General features: G+C 31.9%; 1 protein-coding gene and 1 pseudogene across 3 annotated transcripts in view; both read left to right on the top strand.

Moving 5' to 3' along the window:
* Positions 1-10,715, top strand: part of LOC111625526 — a 20,112-nt pseudogene extending 9,397 nt beyond the window's left edge.
* Positions 614-14,889, top strand: part of LOC111625504 (zinc finger protein 346-like) — a 52,776-nt gene continuing 38,500 nt past the window's right edge. For 2 of the 3 annotated variants that reach the window (XR_002756741.1, XM_023368655.1), the window contains exon 1: positions 614-690. The gene's annotated coding sequence lies outside the window, so the exon portion shown is untranslated. The remainder of the gene's footprint in view (positions 691-14,889) is intronic. The other variant, XM_023368656.1, reaches the window with a different exon arrangement.

The following is a 14,889-nucleotide window of genomic DNA, read 5'->3' as shown; positions in this document are numbered from 1 at the left end:
GTAAGTAATCCTACAATTTTTTGTTTATAGCGTAGTTTATACGGATTATTTCCAAAAAAATATATACGTATTTTGGAAATGTTGAGTCGGATTATTCTAGAATCGATTAATTTTATGGAAGAAAATCTTTCAAACAGCCGTAGTCCGTAAACTTCACACGTGTCGGGCTGTGATTCCTACAAAATTGATTCATAAAGAACGGAACGTATCTACCGTCTTATAGGGGGATCGACTGTATTTAGTTCCATTGTTAATGTTATTTTTTAAAAGTCTTTTCACTCTGTGGGTACTAGAGGGCCTCTTTCAGCAAGCCCATTATGAGTTCGGCCAGGCCCACAATGGGACGGCCGGGTGGTGAGGGACGGGTGATGGACCACCCCGAAAAATTCCCGGGGATTCGATCCCGGGTTCCTCATAACGGTAAGCTGCCACCTTGATCGTCCGGCCATCCGGCCGTCAAATATTAATGTTATATAAAATTTATTTCACGTAGAGAATTTTAAGATAAATTATTAATCATATATCTATACTTTATATTAAATAATAATTAAATTTCCGAGAAAAAAAAATATCATATTTCAAATTTTATGATCGACGAAAGTTGGCAACGTTGTTTTGAAAATCGAAGAAAGCGTAGATCGTTTGGCTAAGTTTATTATACGGATAAATTCCAACAAATTGATATTTTGCGTAAGTGTTTTATGTAAAATACTAAATACATATCGAAAATATGATTATGGTGAAATTATAATATTAATTTCATCGGAAGCACATCGATAATTTAAAGTATTCATTGATTTTGCGAGAGAAGCCGTGCTCTTTTGTTAAGTTAAAACTATTTGAATGGACAGCGTACGTCATTTACCAGTAAAAATGATTATAAAATGAAATATTTAATGTATTTGGTATGGATACAAATTACAACGTGAGGTTATAAGTTTGGTTTAATTATTTAGGCATTTTATCATCACTTTGTAATTTGTTGCAAAAATTGTGCCTTTATCTTTTAATTAGAATTATTCTGCTTTTATTAAGTAAAGGATGATAAAATTCAGCTTATTTTAAGAATTAACTTTGTATCATGACAGAAATAATTACATTTAGTATAGTTGTTAGTAGGTAAATAAACTTCAAAGTAAAAAACTACAAGTAAATAGAAGTTTATTTACTTGCAGTTTTTACATAAAGATTAAAAAAAAAAATACTTTAAAAATACACATTTATATGTATTTTAAAATATATTTTTATCAACTTTTGGATGATAAGATCTTACAAAATTTCATCCAATTTAATACACGTAATGATGATAATACAGTAATATCTTTGTTATCGTTGGTTTTGGTTTTCGTCGATTTTTTCTGCAAAAAATTTCTCTCTATTTTCGTCGGTTGCCGCTGATTTCAATGCATGCCCACGTGACCTTGCTGCTAATTTTGCAAAAATGGAGGACAACCCGTGCATTTTTTTGCTTGGTGTGTTGTTTCTCATTGTGTGAGCATTACCCCATGTGTCTAGCCCAGTGTTTCTCAACGGGGGCGATATCGTCCCCATGTGGGTGTTTTTCCATGTTGAGGGGGCGATTAGTAACAATTTATATTTGGGGGCAAAAAACAATTTTCTGGGTGATATAGTAAAACATTATATTAAGAATACTTAGATATTTTATTCGTTATATTGTACAATAATTAAACAAATAACATTATACTAGTCACTAGTCTATTCGATGCAGTACGAATTTGGTGTTAGCTTTGTCCCTCGGCATCTGAATTTTGTAGTGAAGGGGGTGATACTACGTAATGGTCTTATTGAAGGGGGCAACAATTCATTAGAGGTAGAGAAACACTGGTCTAGCCAAACAATTCTATTGCTTTCCTTTCCTTTTAGCTCCATCATGGGACCAAAGAAAGTTTCCAGAGCCAGCAGCACTTTGAATGCCATGTTAAATATTCATTTATTCTTTACATTAGTCTTTTATATTCATTTTATATTAGTTTCTTATTGTTTTTAGTATTAAACACAATATTTATTCTCTCTAAAATGTGTTTTTGGTATGTATTTTGGAGTATCTATAACGAATTACTGTATTTACTTGCATATAAGACGATCTCACACAGGGCTGGATTAACCCACTTTGGGGCCCTAGACATTTTCTTCTTACGGGCCCCCCTTTCTCACACTAGAAATAGAGCACACAAAAAATATAAAACAATAAATAAAACAAAACTAAATAATGTGAAAAACTAAAACAAATCTTAAATTTTTATTAATAAAAAATATTTAATACACAACAATAAATTTTAGTTTCTCTTTCTAGAAAAACTAAAATTTATTGTTGTGTTTGAACAGTTTGTTTATAAATTTAAAATATTGAAATTTGTTTTATTAAATGTCTAACAAAAGTTGTTGTAAAATAACAATATTACCTTAAAAAAATAATTGTCAACAAGACTATGTCTTGTTTATAAAATCGTACTGCTTGCTGTGTTACCAGCTTAGAGGTATGAAGGAGTACATGTCAGGAGTTGCAATTTGGCACAGAGTATTAAGTGCCCAAATCATGCGCGCATAAAAAAACCTGACTTGTAGGTACTCGGGACCGAGAACCGAGTGAAAGTAAAATACAAAATGGCGACTCTCTCTACAAACAGGCAAACCGAAGTCAGGTGGTGAGAGTACCACCCACAGTCGTTCAAGGAAATGGACTCTGACCCTAGGACTGAACACGTAGTATTTTCTTTCTTAAATAAAATTTGTAATCTAATTTTGTAAATTTGGGAGTGCTTCAAATATGACATTAAAACAGGGTTTTATGTCGTTACAAGTAGGTTTTTTAACATTGTCTAGTATAGTAAAATCGTGGGACCAGTAAAAATTTGACGTTATAATCAGGTTAAACTGTATATTGTTTGTGCAAAATAAAAAAAAAAATTTCGGACGATACAATAGCCACGATTATTTTTTTCAAAGACGAGAAATTTTCGTTAGGCATCGACAAAAATTCAACCCGGGCCGACACGCAACGGAGAGAAATTTCGAAATTGGATAGGTTAATTTCATCGAAAATGCATGGTGGACGACCTCGTGGTCGTGGCTGGCGAAGTTTGAACGATCGCGCCCAAAAGCAGCGATACCAAAGAAGATTGGAGAATGAGAAAGAGATCCGCTTTGAGCGTCAAAGTGATTCCGCTTAGTAGTGTCTCCGAGACATAGTCGTGTCCCAAATACGGTTTTGCCGTTTTACTTGTTTAATTTAACCTTTTTGGTTAATATTTAAATAATATAATATTTTACCAGTATTATACAGTTGTCCAACAGAAGAGTAATCTATCTTATTTACAAATCTTTTCAAAATAGACAGTTTGACCGGGCCCTTCTAAAAACCGGGCCCTAGACATTTGTCTCATTTGTCTATGCGATGATCCGGCCCTGATCTTACATACAGGACGAGGTGTGGCTTTAAAGATTAAAATAAAGAAAATTGATTTATTAATACAATTCTAATTTTATTTCATTTAATCACAAGTAAAATATCAAATAAATGTAAATGCACACATTGTCCCACAAAAATTTCTGGCATTTTAAACTTTAAGGAAAAATCTTTTAAAACAACAACATAATTTGTTCATGTAAAGCTGGACAATCGGGAATCTTTTTTGGCCAATTCTTAACAGTCGAATCTACTCTCCTTTGATTACACTTATGAGTTTCTCTGAATTCTTATTTACAAATAATCATCTGTTTTCATGTGGGAATGGATTAAAACTTATATTGGTCTCCCATGTGATTTTGGAATTTCAATCTGGAATTCAATTCAAAAGCTTTGCTTTTCCTATTGCTATTCATCTATACTCCTGACAATATACAAGAACAAGCCAAACGACCCAGATAAAATACTTATGTTTTTAAATGCATCTATAAAAAAAATGCAAATACACAATTCACAAAAATTATTTGCAAAAACGCAAAGAATCTTTCACTCGCACATATAGGACGACCTAGAAATTTGAAGCTGTGATAAATGAATAAAAACCTCTTTTTTTATTTGAGTAAATATGGTAATTGGATTTAAGTTGATTCGTGTGGAAATAATTGCCTCAGTTTTTGTTGGTTTCAGATTTTGCCGATTGTTTTCAACAAAAACTGAGATATCACTGTACGGTTGTTTTTATAGATAGGTTTTGATAAAGAAATGTAAACAGTACTTTTAATAATTTAAAAACTTTTCAGTTTAATTAAATTCTATCAATCAACAGATATTTCATTGTAAAATCCTTACATAATGACGAGAACTCTGAAATTGTACATATTAGCCCAGGAGTTATAGTTAATTTGAAAATTTAAGACTATACAAACAAGTTCTTTTTTTCTTATGTCGAAAATCCACCAGAGCACACTCAGCTTATATGTGATTATATAACAGGAATACTGTCATGAAGAATTTGGTTTTTAATGTTTGTTTAGACATTGTAGCTTACAAAAAAGGGTTGATGTTGAGATCATTTTTAATTGTAAGTATTTTTAATAGTATTTGTCTGTTTTGGATGTTTTACTTCACGTCACCTGCTGTTTGTGGTTCCTGGATTGGAATTAAAAAGGATGTGTATAGGAAAAAAAGGACTCGTTTGTATAGTCTTAAATTTTCAAAAAAAAAAAAAAAAAGAATGAAATTGTTATTACTAATTTAATGCTATGCTTGTCTTGTCAGTTAGAGTGAATTGTCACGTAGCATTGTTTGTAATTCTCACTAGGGGATGGTTGATATGATCTTATTTTGTATGACTCTGAAAGCTAATTTCTATATTAATTATTGTAGTAAATTTTTATTTATTGTATAATACTGAAATTTATAGTACAGTAATATCATTGATGAGTAATTTTTACTTGTTATATTAATAACCAAGGCAGAAAAATCTGCAGTTGATCAATATTAGTATAAAAAGTGAAAGTTAGTTCAATTGTACAATTAACCGATTTCATAATGATGGATAAAAATAGTCAATCAATAATAGTGCATTCAAAATTACTTTTCAAGTAAACAAAATTTAACTATATTTAATTGACTATATGCAAACTAAATACATTAATTAATTAACAAATAAAATTTTTTGAATTAAAATGTGTAAAAATTTTTAATAGTGCCAAGTGAAAAATTGTTTTATCATTATTAAATAAAGTATTTATTTAACTATATGGAGTATCCACTTTTACTGCTTTAGATTCTGTCTTGTATTTGAATTTGTTACCTGAAGTTTGGTAAGTTTAAAGTAGTTTTAACTAAAATTTTTAATGTAGAATGGTTCGGTTATAATTTTATAAGAATATATATGTAGGTGAAGATTGATATTATTGAGCATTTCTATATCATTTTTAACAATTCACTATTGCAGAAAGACTTTTCATGCAAAGTAAATACAGTGCATCACTGTATCTGTTACCGCTAAAGCTCGAAACTCGTTAATCTGCAGATTACCTAGCTAATCTGCAGATTAACTAGCGTGATCCGTTAAAGTTGTGAAAATTGTTCCATTTCTCAAATTACCTAGATAATGTGCAGAGTATCTAGGTAATCCGTACATTACCTACTAGGCACTCGGTAAAGTGAAAATAAGATCTTTGCCACAAATAAATGTACCACAAATAGGTGTGCTTGTCGCAAAAACCAATTGCTATGAAATTCAAAGTGTCACCAATCTTTAGACTGCACTAATAAGTAAGCACAATTGGATAATGTTACCTATGGTGAGTAAAATGGCAGCTCGTCTCTGATTCCAGCAAAGAGAAGAAAGGAAACAGTGGGGACGCACGTTCAAACCTAACCTAACCTATTCTAATAATTTGGTTGGTAATAATTATGGTAATTTATTAGAATAGGTTAGGTTAGGTTAGAACGTGCGTCCCCACTGTTTCCTTTCTTCTGTTTGCTGGAATCAGAGACGAGCCGCCATTTTACTCACCATAGGTAACATTAACTGCACAATTATATCATGCGATCACCAGAAAAAGTATGATAACTTTATTATTTTTCGTCTCCGGTCCAAAAGTAGGGTATCGTTGAAGTCGTCTCGGTCCCCTCAGTTCAGATAGATACTCAAAGTCCCGAAATTCCATAGGTGGTTATCTATATAATAATTTCCCTAATTGTATTAATATTTTAAATCGTTTGATTTTTTGTATGTTTTTTAATTGGTTGATGATTGATTCTATCAACTAATTTGTCGATTGTTTGATTGTATTAACTTGATTCTTTAGATATCAAAAATAAAATAAAGAACATTATGTTAATTTAACTTTTAAGCGTACAGAAACATTGCTGTTGTTTCAGCAAAGATCTTATTTTCACTTTACCGAGTGCCTAGTAGGTAATTTGCAGATTACCTAGATAATCTGTACATTACCTAGGTAATTTGAGAAATAGAACAATTTTAGCAACTTTAACGGATCACGCTAGTTAATCTGCAGATTAACGAGTTTCTGAGATTTAGCGGTAACATATCCACAAATGATATATTTCCAAGCCTATTGTGGATAGCTGAAACCATGTTTAGTAGCAAGTTGTGTATGAAACCCATACTCATGCATGCATATAACATGATAGATCAAGAGGGGGAAAAACATAGGCATTGTTACATATGTATTTTGCATTCTTTCATATATCTATATAATCTCAGATTTCCTGTTTTGCACATTTTTGTATATCTTTTTTCTAATATATCCTATTTCATCACCTTTAAAAACTTACTTAGAATGATTCCTTTTCTTCTGAATGATTTTTTTAACTGCTGGAAATATGACAACAACACTATCAGCAGATAAAACTTTTCTAGTAATTTTTATATTTTTTAGATTAAACCTATTTTTGAATTCATGTAATCATCCCTTGCTTGCTGTGACCAATGTCCTTGTATAGAGAAGTTTTGAGTTGACATAACGAGTGACGTCATGAGCATATGCAATTGTTCGGCACCATCTTTGTGATTTGTTTATGCGTGCTTTACCTGGAGTTCTTATGTTGTTTATTTGTCGTGAATATCACTATGGTGAATTGTTGTATAATTGGTTGTAATGCTAGTTCACTCAAGAACAAAGGAACATCATTTTTTAAAATTTCTGGCATTGTCATCAAAGACCCCAAACTGAGGAGATTTTATGATGAAGGCAATCTGCATGACTCTTGAGAATTAACTGGAATGATTTCAATACAGATATCAATACAAGAGTTTGTCAGAAACATTTTCTTTCAGATAAGCAATAAATCAGATTGCTAGTTATCAATAAATGATTATATAAACTTTTGCATGAGTATCATAAAGTGTGTAAAATCCAGTTGCATAAATCCTTTTGTTAATACCAACAAAATAAAGTTAAATCATTTTAACAACTGCAGATTTTAGTTTGAATAGATAATTGTTTTCTAACCCTTTATTTTTCACATTTTAATTTGTTTTCTTAGTAACTGCTTCTAATAAATATACATTAGATCAGGGGTGTCCAACCTTTTTGTTTTTCTGGGCCGCATTGGAAGAAGTCAAGGAGTTTTGGGCCACCAGCAGTAGCGTAGCGTAGGGGGCGGCAAGGGCGGCAAAATTTCACAATAAATAATAATAATATCTTGTAAGAATTTGAACCATTTTATTTCATATTTTCATCCACCTACGACTCGGACTGATTGAAATGAGCATGGCAAAAGTGTTACCATCCATCCGGATAGTCCGCGAATCGACTCGCCGTCTGGGGATATCGTGCGCAACCTGTTGATCTTTTTTTATTTTTGTTTTTTGTTTTTTTTTTCTTTGATTGTGCGATTCACTTGTAATCATATACACCTCTAATATCCAATAGGGCTAGGTCACTTGCATTACTCCTATCCAAGTCTCCCTAGTCGCTAACTGTAACTGATTTAGAACCGGCATGCACTGCAAATTATTCTTCGCATTGCAAAATGATATACTCATACGTCAGGAACTTCTGTTCGAACAAACCTCACCTGCCGTCCAGGTCGGCGATTTTAAAAAGGTGGCAGCACTAGCACGGAATTTTTCATTACTTATTCTGTGACGAAACTGAATTTTAGTCTTTTAAATTGAGATACCTAAATAAGGGGACGGCGAAATTTTCCTTTTCCCCGGGGGGCTGACACCCACGCTACGCCACTGGCCACAAGTACAGTACATATATACTTGTGGTCCAATATACAAGTATATTTAAGGATTAACATGTCTAGATTATAATAATAAGTATTAAAACTTTATCAAGAAAAAGGATATTTTAAAAATTACTTCTACAGACACTTTCAATTTTTACTTAGAAATAGATAAATTCATTTATTATAAAAGAGACAAACGGAAATTTATTTGAAAGACACAGACATTTGTTATATTTGGGTCTCTAATTAATAAAAAGCAACGAAACACCATTTTAAAGTGCATTTTTATTCAACTAATATAAATAATAGGTAGCCCAAAAAGTAGCCAAAGCGCCAAATGATATTTTTTGCATCGAACAAAAAAAGTAGCCACATTTGGCGCAATGTAGCCAAATCTTGCAACGTTGGAAAAAATAGTAAATAATACTGGAGTTGTGAATCAAAGGATTATAGACCCAAGTGCAGGGAAAGGAGAGAAAGGACAAAAGATAAAAAAGTGAGAAAGGTTGGAAAATTAAGGGTCAACAGAAGATCTATTTAACCTTTCTCACTACTACATCTTTTGTTTTTTCTCATCTTTCCCTCCTTTTCCCAAATTTGGGTCTATAATCCTTTGAGTCACAACTCCAGCTTTATTTAGTAATCCTTCCTCATTCACACATTTCCAAGTATTTGAAAATATTTCCTTTCCACTCAAGAATAAAATACGAATAAAAGTTTACGGCTTTGTGAAACTTCTTTTTTGAGTTTATGCCGTTGAAATAGATAAATAATAAAAAAATTAAAACATTTTGTCGGTTTTGTTTACACGTTTATTGGGCCGCATTGGAACTTGCCTTGGGCTGCATGCGGCCCGCGGGCCGCGGGTTGGACACCCCTGCATTAGAGTTAATATTGAAGTGTTAAGCAAAGATAATCGCTTAACATATGAAGAATTAGAAGTGCATTTTGAACCAATTCTCCTTCCAATCTAATTTACATTAATAAAAGTGTGTGTATTTTTTAAGATATAAGCCAATAATTTCCATTGTTCACTTACAAATAGCTAAGTTAGGTTATTTTGGTGAGCAACATTAACATTTCTTTAAGAGGCTACTTTTTACAATGATTTTTTTTATAGTAGTAACAAATAATCAGGTTGTTCCTGACAAATTCTTATTTATTATTTATATATAGCATACCACGATGATAAGTTATTTTTAATATTAATTGTTTAATATTAATAATTTTATATATATTAATAATATATTATTCAAAAAGTTTTTTACCCGAAAGGAAACCTTTATCATTATATGATGAATCATCACCAGACTGGGTGCCAACATTAAACATGGGGTGTGAGTGGCCACAACCCAACTGTATATCATGACTGTTATGAAAGAGCACATAATACAAGAGACAACAAATTGCCTTAGAAGCTGAAACTTTCACAATTGAAGCTTGCATCCAACCTTCTATTGTTAAAGATGTAGCAATCTCAACAATTCCAGAAGTGGAAGAAGCAAAGCCTTTAAAATTATTTTCTAATGCAAGGGTACAAACTACATTTTCGGTTGAAACTATCACTTGCCAGACTGAATTTAAAGCTACAGATATAGAAAGCTTGCAACATGAGTGTGCAAACTTAAAAACTGAAGTTTCATTATTAAAAAAAAAACATATGTTCTTAATGAAGAGTTTTTTGAAAGTCACGACGACAAAGTTTTTTTTTTTTTTTTATACTGGACTCAGTAATTTTAAATTGCTTTCATTGGTGCTGAACCATTGTTGCATACAAGTTTATCATCCAAATTCCAGAAAATTGACCCCATTTCAAGAGCTGATAGTGTGTTTGATGAGACTTTACTTAAATTTAAGTTTGAAAGATTTGGCTTACAGATTTAATATTTTAAAGACAATAATATGCCAAATCTTTGATAAGTGACTATACATTTTATATATCAGGTTAGGTAGATTGATTGTTTGGCCTGAGAGAGATGTGCTACAAAAACTATGCCCAAAGAATTTTAAAAAACCATTGGCAATCAGATTGCAGTAATAATAGACTGTTTTGAGCCTTTTGTTGAGCAGCCTTCATCATTAGATGCTTGCTATTTGACATGGTTCCAATATAAGCACCATAATAAAGTTTTTAATAGGTGTTACTCCTCAAGGTTCTGTGTCATTTATATCAGAATCTTGGGGAGGAAGTGTTAGTGACAAGCACTTAACAGAGCATTCAGGATTGCTTAAATATTTACTGCCTGGGGATTTTGTGCTGGCAGACAGAGGTTTCAACATTGCAGATAGTGTTGGAATTACTGGAGCATAGCTAGCAGTTCCTGCATTTATCAGAGGTAAACAACAACTTTCTACTTTGGAAGTAGCAGAAAGCAGAAAGTTGGCTCGTTTGAGGATCCATGTTGAGTACATAATCAGTCGCGTTAAAAGTAATTTTAAAACCCTAGAGTCAATATTTCCAATTGAGCATATGACACTAAAGGGACATGACAATGTAACATCAATAGAAAAAATTGTACATGTAAGTTATGCGTTAGTAAATTTATGTAATAGTGTTGTGCCATTTGAATAAAATCAAGTTTACACTATGTAATGTTTAATAAATGTTTATTTACAATTTCAATTTATTGTTTTGAATACCAACATTCTGTCAGTTTTGGTAGCATACAGAATTGAAAAAATTACTTGCTTTTTCAATGATACTGTTCCACAATGTGAAGTCTATAAATTCTCTCAATATACAAACATTTTTCTCAAACTACAGTCACAATATTCAACATTACATACAAATATTTGTGTTTGGATTTGGTAGTAATAATTACTGCTTTTGTTAACTGTGTAATTACCATTCTGCTTAACTAAATAATTAGATGTATTTTCATTAATTTTTTGTTGCCGCTAACACCAAGGACATTTCACTTCAACCACTTCAACAGTTGCAGTCTACAAGACCATCAGATGAGGCAGCAATGAATGGATGAATTTGATTACACATGAAATCCTGTAACTTTAATAGTGAAATTATGATGTAGTTTAGCTTGATTTTTCCTGATATTTCAATCATGCGTGGTTTTCATGATCACATCCCCATCTTACTGAGGGACTTTTGAATTGATGTTCAGATGGGTAACAAATATTTTTAATCAGTGATTTTGCTGGATTAATTAAATTTGTGTGACAAGCTGCTTTCATATTAGATGCAGTTACACATCCAGCTTGATACTGATACCAAAGTTTCTGTTTGTACTGCTTTGTTGTGATGGCACTTATGTTTTTTACCTGGTCCTCTCTAAGTTGCAATACTTGAAATAGTTTGCAACAGTATTCTTTCAGCTCAGGCCACTCCAGATCAAGAAGAGATGGATTGAAAAGATTTCCAAACATCAAAGGAAAAGTTATGTCTTTACTTGGAATAAAACAATCTGAAAATCTTGGTGTAACAGCCAAAATACAAGCTTGCAGATTAGATTTTGCTACATCTGACAAAAATGAATCCAGTTCACTGTCAGTTATAGGTGTTACTTTTATGTTTCTCTTTTTGAATAAACATTGGTTAACATCTAAACTAGTCATGTGGTGATAATTTGAGACATGAACTAAAGTTGATTTTCTTTAATGGACAAGGAGCAAGAACTTTTGAATATGGTGGCAACCACTCATTTGCTCTGCCAGTTGATGTTTTTGACTCATGGATTCTAAGAGCCACCGCAAACTACAGGATGCGGGAGCTAGTATATGCTCGCTCGCGCTCCTAAGCCCTGCCTTTTTTCCCATGATGCTATGAGCCATTTTTGCTAGGTAAGTGGCGCGGGCACAAAGCAGCCGCAAACTACACAACTTTTGCTTGCGTAACGTAGTCCACATGACATGGATTTCACACATGTAGATTGGCTATAGAACAAGATTTTATTATAACCTATATTTGTAATCAGTCAATTTTCGTTCCGAACTTTGAAACAACATGGAAAAAACATGTTTACTAGTTAAGCCTAATAGGCTTAACTAGCTGAAAACTATTTATACCGTATATTACTATTTACATACAACGGTTATACTATTTTCTTTTCAATACTGAATGTATTAATCATGTAATTTACATACATTGATAAAATTCTATTATTTCTTTTTCGATATGTGACATGTTTATGTAGTCATCCGTCTTCCCCGCTCTTTCTTGCTAGTGTAAATGCTCTAGTTGTTGAATTCTGTGAACAGCAAGCGTACTCTCGTATCGCTGCGCTAGCGAAGGAAAAACAGCGCGGACAAGAAGAAAGGGGCGAAGCCTTCAACGTCATCTGTTGTGCTAGTGCATGTTTGCTAGCGTTTTGCTCTCACAAAGCACTAGTTTGCGGCGGCTCTAACACCTGCTTGTAAAGCAAACAGTACAGCACCAACATGTGAACATGCTGAAGAGCAACCTGCCACGCAATTGCAATGAGCTATTATAATTTCTTCTGAAGATTTGCCAAGAATCCACACTTTTAAAGGTGAAATTCTTAGGCATTGAGAATGACTAACCTGAAAAAATAGACATTATGTGAAAAAACAAATCTCAAGAATTTAAGAAAATTGTGTGTCAAATTTTACTGATGTGGTAGCATTAGTAATGTTTACATTAACATTTAATTTTAACATTAATAATATTTACATTAATAAAAATACATTAATAAACACTGTGTTATATTTATAAACCAGAGTTTACTAATCTGCTTGTATTAATTTAATTAGGTATAGTGTATTTATAAATGAACATCTAATGTAATTTCAGGCTTTACCTAGTACAAAGTTATAATAAACATTACATGTTAAAACTAAAAGCAAGTATTACATGCTAATTTCAACTAGAAAATAAAGATACTGAACAATTTGAATTAAAAAAATTGCTACAGCTGTTTTTAATAAGACTTTTTTACTTTCAGACATTGTTAGTTAATTGTTAATTAAGAAATATGTAAAAAAAAGAGTAAATAAACAAAAGAAAACACCTTTCCAAGCAATATTACTTGGTTGCTATTTATTTCTTTCACTTGTATATCAGAAGAAACCCAGACACTTGTAAGATAGTTATGGGCCTCTAAAGATTTGTAAGCTTTCATTTGTAAAAGAGTGTAGTAATTTGTTCACAAAACCAAATAGTTTATAATGTCACCAAATTCTACTTTAGACCACAACTCTTAATCTACAACGAAGTCTAACAAACTGACTTTGTATGGATTGGCACCTTGACATAATGAAATTTTTTCTTCATATAAAACTACATCTTGTCCTGTCAGACTGCTAGAATAGCCTACAAGAAAAGGATTTTTTTTAAAATTTTGTCTATAATATAAAAATACTGCAGTTTAAATTGAAAAAAGTATTGCCAACCTGTCAAATAACAGACCACAAGCAAGCTAAGCAAGCAGAAGCAAGACCACAAAAATGGCTAAGGGGCAGAGCAAACATGCCTTTTATCACATGACATGCAACCTTGAAATCTCTATAGGCTCATTTCCTTTTGCCATAAAATGTTGTCATCAATAAGCACTCTTTTTCTATTCATATATCATCATCCATATTTAATGCTTTTTCCATTTTGGATAACACCTTATCACATACTATTCCAGAAACTTTTCTGGATTGGGGTGCAACAGAAAAACTGGCATGAATTATATTTTTGTTATTCATTACTTTATATATCAAAGATTTGTTTTTTTCCATACAAATTCTCCACAAATGGTTTTTTTCTATTTTGACCATATTGAGAATTTTTGCTTTCTTCTTTATAATTAGTAATTCATGTCTTTTTCTAGGTTTAAAAGTTATTTAAAAAACTTATTTGAAAAAAATATTTTAAATTTTGGTTGAATGAAAAAAACCACTATTTGATTAAAAAATCAAGTAAAACTAAATGAAACTATGCTCTGCATGCAAAAGCTCATGAATCTTGCAATTAAAGTGAGTTTTGACAAGTTTACAATTGGTGCCTATATGCTGCTTGTGAACTTTGAATAACTGAAACTGTGATTATAGAGACCAATGCTATGCTGATCTAACTAATAGTAAAAAATCTTCAGATTTAATTTTATCAACTTTAGATTATGTTAATAGAAATATTTTATAATTTAATTGTTATTAATTTAGATCTTAAATAGTGTGACAAATAATCCAGCAGATTAATTGGGATTTACTGTATTCATAATTTTTAACCAGTTTTGTATTAAAAATTTCAAACAGATTAAGTTTAATTAGACAAAATCAAATTTGACACCAAATGATCACCAGATTTTTTATTAGACTATATTAAGGCTAAATAATAATCAGATACAAAAGAATATGGCTAGAACTAAGAAATTAAGTTATCATCTTGTTTGGGTTCTTGTATTTAATATCAAAATTGACAGTTTTGCATTTTTTGTCATATATACTGTAAAAAAATTTATAGAGTGTGTATATATATATATATACTCTATAAATTTTTTTACAGTACATCTGACAAAAAATGCAAAACTGTCAATTTTGATATACAGTGAAAACTGCTTAGGCGACCACCTGCATTCGACAGGCACCTGCCAAAACGGGCAAAAATTTCTGGCACGGAATAGTTTATCCATAGAGTCTTCGTATAAGTTACCTGTATTAAACGACCACCTGTGTAACGCGACCGCGGGCATCGATTTTTGGTCCGAAACAACATACAACACTTGTAATAAGCGACCACTTTCGCGAATGTATCTGGTCTAAACTATTGTAAGAACCCATCTCAA

Source organism: Centruroides sculpturatus, unplaced genomic scaffold (genome assembly GCF_000671375.1).
Source record: "Centruroides sculpturatus isolate CEXI.00-Female unplaced genomic scaffold, Cexi_2.0 scaffold105, whole genome shotgun sequence".
Classification (NCBI taxonomy): Eukaryota; Metazoa; Arthropoda; class Arachnida; order Scorpiones; family Buthidae; genus Centruroides; species Centruroides sculpturatus.
This window is presented reverse-complemented; position numbering and strand designations above follow the sequence as displayed.